The sequence below is a fragment of the Hemitrygon akajei genome, chromosome 13 (genome assembly GCF_048418815.1).
Source record: "Hemitrygon akajei chromosome 13, sHemAka1.3, whole genome shotgun sequence".
NCBI classification, from domain to species: domain Eukaryota; kingdom Metazoa; phylum Chordata; class Chondrichthyes; order Myliobatiformes; family Dasyatidae; genus Hemitrygon; species Hemitrygon akajei.
In genome coordinates, this window is record NC_133136.1 from 41,516,118 (window position 1) to 41,528,511 (window position 12,394).

Genomic DNA, 12,394 nt, shown 5'->3' on the forward strand with positions numbered 1-12,394 from the left:
TAACTTCAAAACATAAAAACTAACTGAAAGGAACATGAGGGAGCCGAAAGATGGGGTCTTAATTTGTTTTTTTACTTTAAGTGAAATGCTGTCATAGGAAAGCAGCATCCATCATCAGAGATGCTCACCACCCAGGCCATGCTCTTTCTGTTGCTGCCATCAGGTAGAAGGTACAAGAGTCTCAGGACTCACACCACCAGGTTCACGAACAGTTACTACCCCACAATCTTCAGGCTCTTGAATAAAAGGGGATAACTAAACTCACTTGTCCACTAATTGAGATGTTCCCACAATCAATGATCTCACTTTAAGGACTCTTTACCTTGTTATTTCATGTTCTTGTTATTTATTGCTGTATTTATATTTGAATTTGCACAGTTTATTGTCTTCTGCACTCTAGCTGATCTTTCACTGATCCTGTTATACTTACTATTCTATAGATTTGCTGAGTATACCCTCAGGAAAATGAATCTCAGGAAAATGAATCTCAGGGTTTATGTGGTGACATATATATACTTTGATTTAAAAAAATGTAACTTTAAACATATGCAAATCTCGTACTTTTACATATAAACCATAATGAGTTATTTAAACAAATAAAGACTAATTAATCAACAACATTTACATAATCACTCCCAATATTACAGAAATATTATATACACAATATCTACGATTGTATGATATATACTCAATGATCCTGGTAAACCTTTTGTGCATTCTCTCCAAAGCCTCAACATAATTTCTGTAATGGGTGTGACTGAAAATAAATGCAATCCTCCAGTTGCAACCCAGCTAGAACTTTATAAAGCTGCAACTCAACTTCTGGACCCTCACTTTCTCAATTAGTAAAGGCAAGTGTGCCACATGCTTTCTTTATCAGCCTGGTAATTTGTGTAGTGATAGACTTGAACCCAAGATCCCTGTACACATCAAAACTGTTAAAGTCCTTTCCATTAGCATTGTACTGTCTCTTTGCATGTGACCTCTCAAAGCACAGCACTTCACAATTGGCCTTGTTAAATTTCATCTGCTATTTCTCCACTCACAACTGCAATGGACATATATCCCACTGTGTCCTTTGGCAGTGGGATCACCAATCTCTGTATCATCCACAGCTTTACTACCCTACCTATTTACATTTTCATTCAGGTCATTTATAGGTATCTCAACATCAGAGATCGCAGTTCAGATGCCTGTAGAACACCACTAGTCACAGATCTCCAGCCTGAATAAGTCCCATTGATCATTACTCTGTTCTTTAAAACAGATGGGAAGGGATTTCTTTAGGTAGGGCATGACTCATTGCCATAGATGGCTGTACAGGCCATGTCATTGGGTATATTTAAAGCAGAGGTCGATAAGTTCTTGATTAGTGGGGGTGTTAAACGTTTTGGAAATAAGGCAGAAGAATCGATTTGAGAGGAATAATAAGTCAGCCATGATGGAATGGTGGAGCAGACTCTATGGGCCAAGTGGCCTATTCCTGTGTCTGATGGTCTTTTATGGGCAAGGCAACTCCAAATCCAAATAGCCAATTCACCATGGATATGAATCCCATGCACCTTAGTCTTGTACATGAGCCTACCATAGTGAACTTGTCAAAGGTTTTACTAAAATCTGCTGTATATTGACAACATCCACAGTTCTCCTTTATCAATCACCTTTATTATCTCCAAGAGAAAATTTATCAAGTTAGTAAGACATGACTTGTCCTGCACAAAGCTATGCTGACTGGCCTTATTTACACCATAGATTTCTAAATGCTCATAAATCCTATTGCTAAAGGTCTTCCCCAGTAAATCCCTTACACTGACTTGAGACTCATTGGTCTATAGTTCCAAGGATTATCACTATGTCCCTTATTGAATAATGGAAAAGCATTAGCTGCTCACCAGTCCTCTACGACCTCACCTATGGCTAGAGAGGATACAAGTATATTGGTGTTCATTTGTGGAATGACAACAAAAGTTAATTTTGATCAAAGATCATTTGTTAAAACTGAGTATGAGAGAAAACAAAAAATACCCCATAGGACCATTAGACATAGGAGCAGAATCAGGCCATTCAGCTGTCAGTTCTGCTCTGCCATTTCATCATGACTGATCCATTTTCCTCTCTACCCCATTCTCCTACCTCTAAGCTTTTACACTCGACTAATCAAGAACCTATCAACCTCTGCCTTAAATGCACCCAGTGACCTGTCTGTGGCCTGAGGCAAAGAATTCCACAGACTCAGCACATGAAGAAATTATTTCTCATCTCCATTCTAGTCAAGACAGCTATTGAAAGCAATTTGAAAGCAATTTGAAAAGGTGGGGTATGGATAGGATTAAAAAACTATCACCGTTACAAACGGGCTGTAGCACAATACAGGCCCTTCGGCCCACAATGCTGTGCTGAACATGCACTTACTTAGAAATTACCTAAGGTTACCCATAGCTGTCTGAGCTTCATGTACCTTCCAGGAGTCTCTTAAAAGACCCTATTATATCTGCCTCCACCACAGTCGCTGACAGCCCATTCCACATACTCACCACTCTGTGTAAAAAAAAACTTACCCCACACCTCCTCTGTACCTACTTCCAATCACCTTAACAGACAGACATACTTTATTGATCCCGAGGGAAATTGGGTTAATTCCGAGGGAAAGCTGTGCCCTCTCGTGTTAGCCATAATGAGGGTTTACAGCATTTTCTGTTTAGCAACAGTATTACATAAGATTTTGCATTTATTTAGTGTTCCATAAAGCCATAGGGAAGTCCAATGGTACTTCATATGTACTGAAGTATGTATGGAGGGACTAAGGTTGTTCGTAGCAAATTACTAGGCTCATGTTCAAAGCAGTGACACAGAGAGAACAACAGTAGAACCACTGACAGCTGTGGGAGAACAATTACTGTACAAAAACTGCTAACAAAAGAGGAGCCATATGACAGAAATAAACAAAAGCTACAAGATAGGCCTGTGGTCCATGATTGAATTCAGCTGCCATGATTGAATCCATAGCAAATTAATAACACTTGACATAATATCTTGACTAGAGTGACTGCTGAACAATTTCCACGACTCCATAACCACTTCTTGTTGCGTTAACATATGAAAATAGTCACCTATCGCAAATAGTTAACTTCTCCCAGTTGTCTCTTTTGGAAAATCTTATTGATACTACCCAAAATATTACTTGCCCCAAAAAGCTCCAGATGAAACAGAACCATAATATACAGTAAAAGTTTCCTTTGAAGTCGCTGGTCCCCTGAGAAGCTCTAAAAATCTCATTCATGTGCTATAACTTTCATGGATGATTGAGTTCACAGTACCTTGCTTTACCCAGTGTATAAATTACATCTGCAGTGCAGAATGTACCCTCAGAATACAAGCACATATGGACTCAAACTGCTGCTTAATGCTTTTGGGCCAAGATAGATTAAGAGACTTTTGAACCATGGCAAGCAGATGGATTCTGTTTGAAAATACCAGCATATGGTTTCTAACTTTACACTGAGCCTTTGTAGTAGTGAAAGCATAGCAAGGTACGTAAATTTGTGTTTCCTTGTTTCAGTAAATGCTCATAAGCGTTCAACTTGTACAGTCACAAGAATTTGTCAGTTAAACTAAATAGTTTAAAATATGTATACAGTATTCAGTGATGTTCATAAAAGTTAGTGACATCAAAGAACATCATTGAAGTTTTTTGCAGAAATAAAGCCAAGGGCTGAAGATGGCATTTTTAAGAGGAATAAGCAGAAATAAAAAAAAACAATATTTTCATGAACATTGCTTTAGAATTTATCTCAGTGGCATCAGAACACAAAATAATCTGTAAAATGTGGCTGAATACCAGATGTGCGAAGCTATTGCTCTGCTGTAGAGTGAAGGCTTCACCAAAGACACCTAGCGTGACTAAGCTGTAATATAGTGGAGGGTGTGACAACTATCTTGATAATTAATGAAAATATGTAGGTGGATGGAGGAGCAGTGGAATTTAAAATATTATAATTTCAAATACCAGAAATATTATCATTTCAAATACCAGGCTTGCACATGTGTGCCTTCTAACAGATCCAGGAAGCTGATGCAACAAATAAAAAAAACATTTGTATCTTAGCTTTGCAAATCATTGTCGTTTTACAGAAACCAAGTCAGAGAAGGCCATTAGTCAAAGTCAAAATGCTGAAGACTAGTGATTGGGGGCTGGCAAGATTTAGTTTAATAACTGTAGCAGTAATTCATCTACAGTTCAGAAGTTTGAGGAACAAGCTACGCAAATCTAGGTACTAACTATTGATAAATGGAAATTATAAGTGGGAGGATGAGCCTGTCGCCTTCGCAATAATGACAGAAAGGAGCAGAGCATTATCGATTGGAAAGATTTTGAAAAACATGATAAAAGAATAATAATGTTGTGCTGGAAATTGAAGTCTACAAGTTTAAAAAGGATTGCGAAACAGAGGACAATGGGCTCTTCATGGCTTGCCCGGAACCACAGCAAAAAAAGCTGTAAATCTCACTATGGTGTAGATGCTGTGCTCAAAATGGAATAGGCAATGTTAATATCTAATGGAAGAACAAAGAAAGATTATGTGCAAAACAAAATCAGACTTATTGGAGGCAGTTTCAGGAATGCAGAATTGAGAGTTACTAGTTCATCAAATACGATAGGTCAAATATGAAAATACAGGGACCTATAAATTGTTCAAAGTCAATGTTTTCATACTAAAGCACTATTGCAAGTTACCCTGATGTTGTTTTGCATAAAGAGAACTTCATTGACAGAATAATGTTCTAGATTTTCCTGTGTAAAACTAGGATGAAACTGATATGCTCGATGTCACCATGGCTTTCCTGATTGATATTGTAGGTTCTTGCTGTTGTCAGTACAGCCGAGCAAGGGGTGATGGTGTGATTATTGTAGTTAGCTCCTATGGTGACAGGCCATAACACAAGCAGTACTCTTCTAGCTACATGAGAGGGTGACCAATGAATGAATAGGTGCTACCAAAGTGGGAGGAGGTGAAAGAGAGCCTCTAAAGTTAGAGGTATTTGGACAGGCTAGTGAAGAATATAACTGCAGGGAGACTGATAAACCCTGCAATGATGCAGCCAGGTGCTCCTAGTTGCGAAGACACTCTGCAGGGTCCGGAGAACAGTTTCGGAATACCTGCACTTTCAAGTAGTATGCAATACAGGCAAATACCTCCCTTCACTCTGCCCATCCAGTGGTCTGAATCAAAACCGATGTCTCCTCTCCTGCATAATGGAGCTTGGGTAACCACCTTAAATCAACAATGACTTGCAAATTAACAGTAGCCACTTGGAATAATCCTGAGGCTGGATTATTCCATGCACTGGAACATGCACTGCATGTTAACCATGGCGCTGATCCTAATCTCCATTTGAGACCCTAAGATCATAAAACAAAGGAGCAGAATTAGGCTAAGCCTATAGAGTCTGCTCTGCCATTTCATCATGGCTGATTTAATTATCCCTCTCAACCCCATTCTCCTGCCTTCTCCCCATAGCCTTTTATGCCCTGACAAACCAAGAACCCATCAACCTCCTGTTTAAATATATTCAATGACTTTGTCTCTACAACCATCCATGGCAATGAATTCCACAGAATTCCTTCTCACCTTTGTTCTAAATGGCCGTCCCTCTATTCTGAGGCTGTGCCCTCTGGTCCTAGACTCCCCCACTGTAGGAAACATGCCCTCATCATCCACTCTGTCTAGTCCTTTCAATATTTGATAGGTATCAATGAGATCCCACCTTCATCCTTCTAAACTCCAGTGAGTGCAGGCCCAGAGCTCCTCATACCTTAACCCTTTCATTCCTGGAATCATTCCTGTGAACCTCCTCTGCACACACTCCAATGCCAGCACATCTTTTCTTAGATAAGGGGCACAAAACTACTTACAATACTCCAAGTACGATGTGACCAATGCCTTATAATGCCTCAGCATCATAGCTTTGTTTTGATATTCTAGTCCTCTTGAAATCAATGCTAACAATGTATTTGCCTTTTTTAATCACTGTCTCAACCTGCAAGTTAGCTTTTAAGGAATCCTACACAAGCAACCCCAAGACCCTTTGTATCGCTGATTTTGAATTTACTTCTCTTTTGAAAAATAGTCTATATCTTTATTCTTTCTATCAGAGTGTGTGACCATATGCTTCATGGCACTATATTCCATCTGCCAATTCTTTGTCCACTCTCCCAATCTGTCCAAGTCCTTCTGCAGTCTCCCTGCTTTCACAACTCTACCTGCCCTTCCAACTATCTTCATAGCGTCTGCAAACTTGACCACAAAGCTATCAATTCGGTCATTTTTATAATGTGAAAAGAAGCAGTCCCAACACCAAACCCCTGCGGAATGCTACTTGTCACTGGCAACCAACCAGAAAGGGCCTCCTATATTCCTACTCCTGCCAGTTAGCCAATTTTCTATCCACGCCAGTATCTTTGCAGTAATATCATGGGCAACGTTTAGCAGCCTAATGCGTCATACCTTGTAAGGCCTAAAAATCAAAGTAAGCAACATCCACTGACTCCCCTTTGACCATCTTGCCTATTATTTCCTAATAGACTTCCAACAGACTTGTCAGGCAAGATCTCCCCTGGAGGAAACTATGCTGAATTTGGCCTGTTTTATCATATGCCTCCAATTCTCTTTACAAATAGACTCCAATATCTTCCCTACCAATTAAGTCAAGCTAAATGGCCTTTAATTTTCTTTCTTCTGCCTCCCTCCCTTAAAGAGTGGAGTGACCTTACCTTAAGTTCCCTAATCAAATTTAGTTCATTACACAACTCCCCAATCCAGAATTACCTTTCTCCTTGTTGTCTCAACCACAAACTGCTCTAAAAAGCCATCTCATAGGCACTCTACAAACTCTCACTTGAGCTCCAGCACCAACCTGATTTTCACAATCTACCTGCATATTGAAATCCCCGTGACTGTGATAACATTGCTCTTATTGCATGTTTTTTCTATTTCCCATTGAAATTTGTATCCCACAAGCTGGCTAATGTTTGGGAACCTGTAAGTAACTCTACCTACAAGGGTTCTACATCTTCTGATCCAATGTCAACTCTTTCTAAGGATTTGACTTTTTTTTTTTTTTTTTTTTAAACCAACAGAGCCACCTGACACCCCCCCCCCCCCGCCTACCTGCGTGTCCTTTTGATACAAGGTGTGTCATTAGATGAATAAACTTTACAAGGGTAGTAATCTCGGGATTGCTGCCTGTGCCACACAACCGTGAGGATGGGAATAGAATAAGGTGGCAGATAAATGTATGGCTGAAGAAGCAAGGGGCAGGGATTCAGATTTCTGGATAATTGGGACCTCTTCTGGGGCAGATGGAACTGGTACAAAAGGGGTGAATTGCACATGAATCTGAGGGGGACCAATATTCTTGCGGGCAGATTTACCAGAGCTATTGGGAGTGGTTTAAACTAGTATGGCAGGGGAGTAGGAACCAGGATGGTTGAGCTGAGGATGAGCCAACAGGTTTACAAGCAGATTGATGGGTTTTAGCAGCAATGCAAGGACAAGCCAATGATTTGGTAGAAATGCAGACAGATCAAAGAGTTAAATGGTACCACAAAGGCAAAATTCAAAAGGGAGAAGAATGCAGGACTGAAGGTGTATTTAAATGTGTGTAGCTGTTGGAATGAGGTGGATGAACTCGTGGCATTTTTACAGATTGGTTGGTATGACATTGTGGGCATCACTGAGTCGTGGCTAAAAGACCATAGTTGGAAGCTTAAAATCAAAGAATATACTTTGTATCGACAGGACAGGCAGGAAGGCATAGGCAGTGGTGTGGCTCTGTTGATAAGAGATGGAATTACATCTTTAGAAAGAGGTGACATAGGGTCAGAGAATGTCAAATTTTTGTGGGTGGAGTTAAGAAACTGCAAGGGTGTAAAAAACCCTTTATGGCAGGGGTGTCAAACTCATTTTATGTCACGGGCCGGATTGAGCAAAATGCAGCTTCATGCGGGCCGGATCAGTCGGACGCGTGCGAACGCAGCTTTCGTTGCCTCCGTTTTTTCAGCCTGCTCTCATGTGTCTCAGTCTCTGCTATAACTACAAAGTGTTTCACTTTACAAATTCCGTTTCTTATGAAGAAGACTGCCGAGCAAGACTGCCGAATAAACTCTGAAAACCTGGTACCTGAATAAACTCAGCATTAGCCATATCATACGCCATAGGCGCTTCGATTACTGGGGCCAGCTTTAATAGTAATTAGATATTATCTCGCAGGCCAAAGATAATTCCACCGCGGGCCGCATTTGGCCCGCGGGCCTTGAGTTTGACATGTATGCTTTATGGGAATCATATTCAGGCCTCCAAACAGTAGCCAAGGTGTGGGGTTAAGATGGCAAAGGGAGCTGGAAAAGGCATGTAATAAGGGTAATGACACAATTATAATGGGGGACTTCAATATGCAAGGGGATTGGGAAAATCAGGTTGGTGTCAGACTGCCAGAGAGGGAATTTGTTGAATGCTTTCAAGATGACTTTTAAGAGCAGCTTGTGCTTGATCCTACTCACGGAAAGACTATCTTAGATTGAACCCTTAGGAGGCAGTGATCATAGTATGATTGAATTCATACTGCAATTTGAGAGGGAGAAGCACAACTCACATGTATTAGTACCGCTTTGGAATAAGATGATTACACACAATGTTCCTAAACAACAGCTACAAGATGAAAGAAATCAATGGGACCTTAAAAGGGCCGATGGTAAAATCAGTAAACCTAATGAGAAAGAACCTAATGCTACTGCCCATCTTCCTTATATGCTCTCAAAAGCTTCCCTTCTTCCACCATCAACTCTGCTCTCAAATGCATCTCTCCCATTTCCCACACATCTGCCCACCACCCCACTCGGGATAGGGTTCCCCTTGTCCTCACCTACCGCCCCACCAGCCTTCAGGTCCAACGTATAATTCTCCGTAACTTCCGCCACCTCCAACGGGATCCCACTACCAAGCTCATCTTTCCCTCCCCCCCCCCCCCACTTCTGCAGGGATCGCTCCCTATGCGACTCTCTTGTCCATTCATCCCCCCCATTCCTTTCCACCGATCTCCCTCCTGGCACTTATCCTTGCAAGCGGAACAAGTGTTACACCTGCCCTTACACTTCCTCCCTCACCACTATTCAGGGCCCCAGACAGTCCTCCCAGGTGAGGCGACACTTCACCTGTGAGTCGGCTGGTGTGGTATACTGTGTCTGGTGCTCCCGGTGTGGCCTTTTATATATTGGTGAGACCCGACGCAGACTGGGAGACCGTTTCGCTGAACATCTACGCTCTGTCCGCCAGAGAAAGCAGGATCTCCCAGTGGCCACACATTTTAATTCCACGTCCCATTCCCATTCTGATATGTCTATCCATGGCCTCCTCTACTGTCAAGATGAAGCCACACTCAGGTTGGAGGAACAACACCTTATATACTGGCTGGGTAGCCTCCAACCTGATGGCATGAACATTGACTTCTCTATCACTCTGTCTGTTCTCCATCTCCCGCTGGTGCTCCCCTCCCCCTTTCTTTCTCCCTAGGCCTCCCATCCCATGATCTTTTCCCTTCTCTAGCTCTGTATCCCTTTTGCCAATTACATGTCTGGCTCTCAGCTTCACCACACCCCCTCCGGTCTTCTACTATCATTTTGCATTTTACCCTCCCCGTCCTACTTTCAAATCTCTTACTATCTTACCTTTCAGTTAGTCCTGACGAAGGGTCTCAGCCCAAAATGTCGACAGCGCTTCTCTCTATAGATGCTGCCTGGCCTGCTGCGTTCCACCAGCATGTTGTGTGTGTTGCTTGAATTTCCAGCATCTGCAGATTTCCTCGTGTTCTCCTTATATTTCCATGGTTTTGGAAAGGATTGCCAGCATCCTGAAGAAATATCAGATTCATACCACCCTCAAACCCTTAAGGAAGCACAAATCACAGCTCATGCCGGTCAAAGATGACTTGGAACTTAGGTCAGCTGGCATTTACAGGATTTCCTGTGAATATGGAGCAGCGTATATTGGTCAGATGAGACACACAGTGGAAACCCGCATCTAGGGGCACAGAAAGTGTATCCATTTGAGTTACCCAGAAAAATCGGCAGTGGCACAACATTGCATTCGCAATGGCCATAGGATTGACTTCAACAGCACAAAACTATAGCGTCAATGGCTTTTGAATCAAATATCTCACATAAGTAAGAACTAGAATTTGATTGCAAGCAATGTGGGAGAGCAGAAACCTGATTGGATCAGGACTAACCAATCAGGAGGGACAGACTATCAGGGTATAAATACTATTGGACTAGACATGCCCAGGCATCTTCCCTGATGAGATATCAGAGTCTGTCATCAAAACTTCAGTTATAATCAATACCTGTACCCGTCTAGAACCCAGAGAAGAATTTATCATCATCTATGCCAGCAAAGCATTAGATTCTTTCAGTATCCTTGGCTGTTGAGCTCCCAACTATGACCTTCTGTCTGCCGCACCTCAGTGATGCCCACAACGACACACCTGCTTTTCTCTAACTGCACGACAAGATCATCAACAGAACTTTATCCCATATACAGTTTGCATTTAAATACAACACCTTTAGTCCTGTTTTCATCATTGTCAATTTTGCCCCCATGTTACATTTCACCTTATCCTACTGATGCAATTTTGCCCCATCATCCTTCCTTACAGTTTTGCTGCATACTGCAAATACTTATATACCAATGCTCATCATACAGGACCTTTTTCCCCTTTCTACCCCTGTAATTTGTGCCAATGTGCACCATGGCCTCAGGCTGCTCATCCCCACCTCTTAAAAATCTTCTGTAGCCACTCCGAGTCATTCTGGACATTAGCACCTGGGAGACCACACCCCATGCTGGCTTCTCTTTCGTGGCTGCAGAATCTCTTGTCCGACCCCTAATTATCTACTGCTCTGTCTAACAAATTCCTGTAGTCTGCAACCATAGAATTGCCGTAGGAGACAAGGAGCTCATCCAGCTTGTGCAGTCTGTGCCAACTCATGGTAGAGACTGTAACCAATTTAGCTTATACTATGTTCAGTGGCCATTTTATTAGGTACACAATACCTAATGCTTGTTAATGCAAATGTATAATTAGCCAATCATGTGGCAGCAGCTCAGCGCATAAAAGCATGCAGACTTGGCCAATAGGTTGAGTTGATCTTCTGACCAAACATTAGAATAGGGAAGAAATGTGATCTGTGACATTGACCTTGAAATGATAGTTAGTGCCAAACGGGGTAGTTTGAAAATCTCAGAAACCGCTGGTCTCCTTGACTTTTTCATGCACAACGGTCTCTAGAGTTTACAGAGATTGGTGAGCAAAGCAAAGAACATCCAGTGAGCTGCAGTTCTGTGGGTGAATATCCCTTGTTAATGAGAGGTGGGAGGAATATGGCCAGATTGGTTCAGGCTGACAGGAAGGTTGCAGTAACTCAATTAACCATCTGCTACAACAGTGGTGTGCGAAGATCAACTCTGAATGCACAACATGTTGAACCTCGAAGTGGAAGGTTTACAGTAGCAGAAGACCATGAATATATCCTCAGTGGCCACTTTGAGGTTCAGGAGGTACTTAATAATGTGGCCACTGAGTGTATGACTTCCACTTTCTTTGGATACTAAGGACAGAGTTCTAAAAGCAAAAGCTTGCAACCCTTTTAATGTAACACCACCAATTATTTCCCCTGTGATGAATAATCTTTTTAAGGTTATAATTGACTGTTTCTATGCCCAACAGGACTGATCAAAACAATTACTCACATGAGGTCATCAATTTCCTCTGTAACTATGCTATTTCAAACCGCATTACGCATCCTCACTGAGATCTATGACCTCAAGTACATCCTCAGATTATTTATTTATTTACTTAGTCACTTTATGGGATATGGGCATCACTAGCTAAGCCAGCATGTATTGCCCATCACTAGTTGCCCTTGAGAAGGTGGTGATGAGCTGCCTTCTTGAATCGCTGCAGTCTCTGAGGTGAAGGTACACCCACCGTGCTGTCAGGGGAGGAATTCCGTGATTTTGACCCAGCGACAATGAAAGAGCAGTGATATGTTTCCAAGTCAGGATGATGAGTGACTTGGAGGGGGATTTCCAAGTGGTGGTGTTCCCAGGTATCTGTTATTCTCATCCTTCTAGATGGTGGTGGTCGTGGGTCTGGAAGGTGTTGCCTTATGAACTTCGGCGTGTTGCTGCAGTGCACCTTGTAGATCAGGGGTGTCAAACTCATTTTAGGTCATGGGCCGGATTGAGCAAAATGCAGCTTCATGCGGGCCGGATCAGTCGGACGCGTGCGAACGCAGCTTTCGTTGCCTCCGTTTTTTCAGCCTGCTCTCATGTGTCTC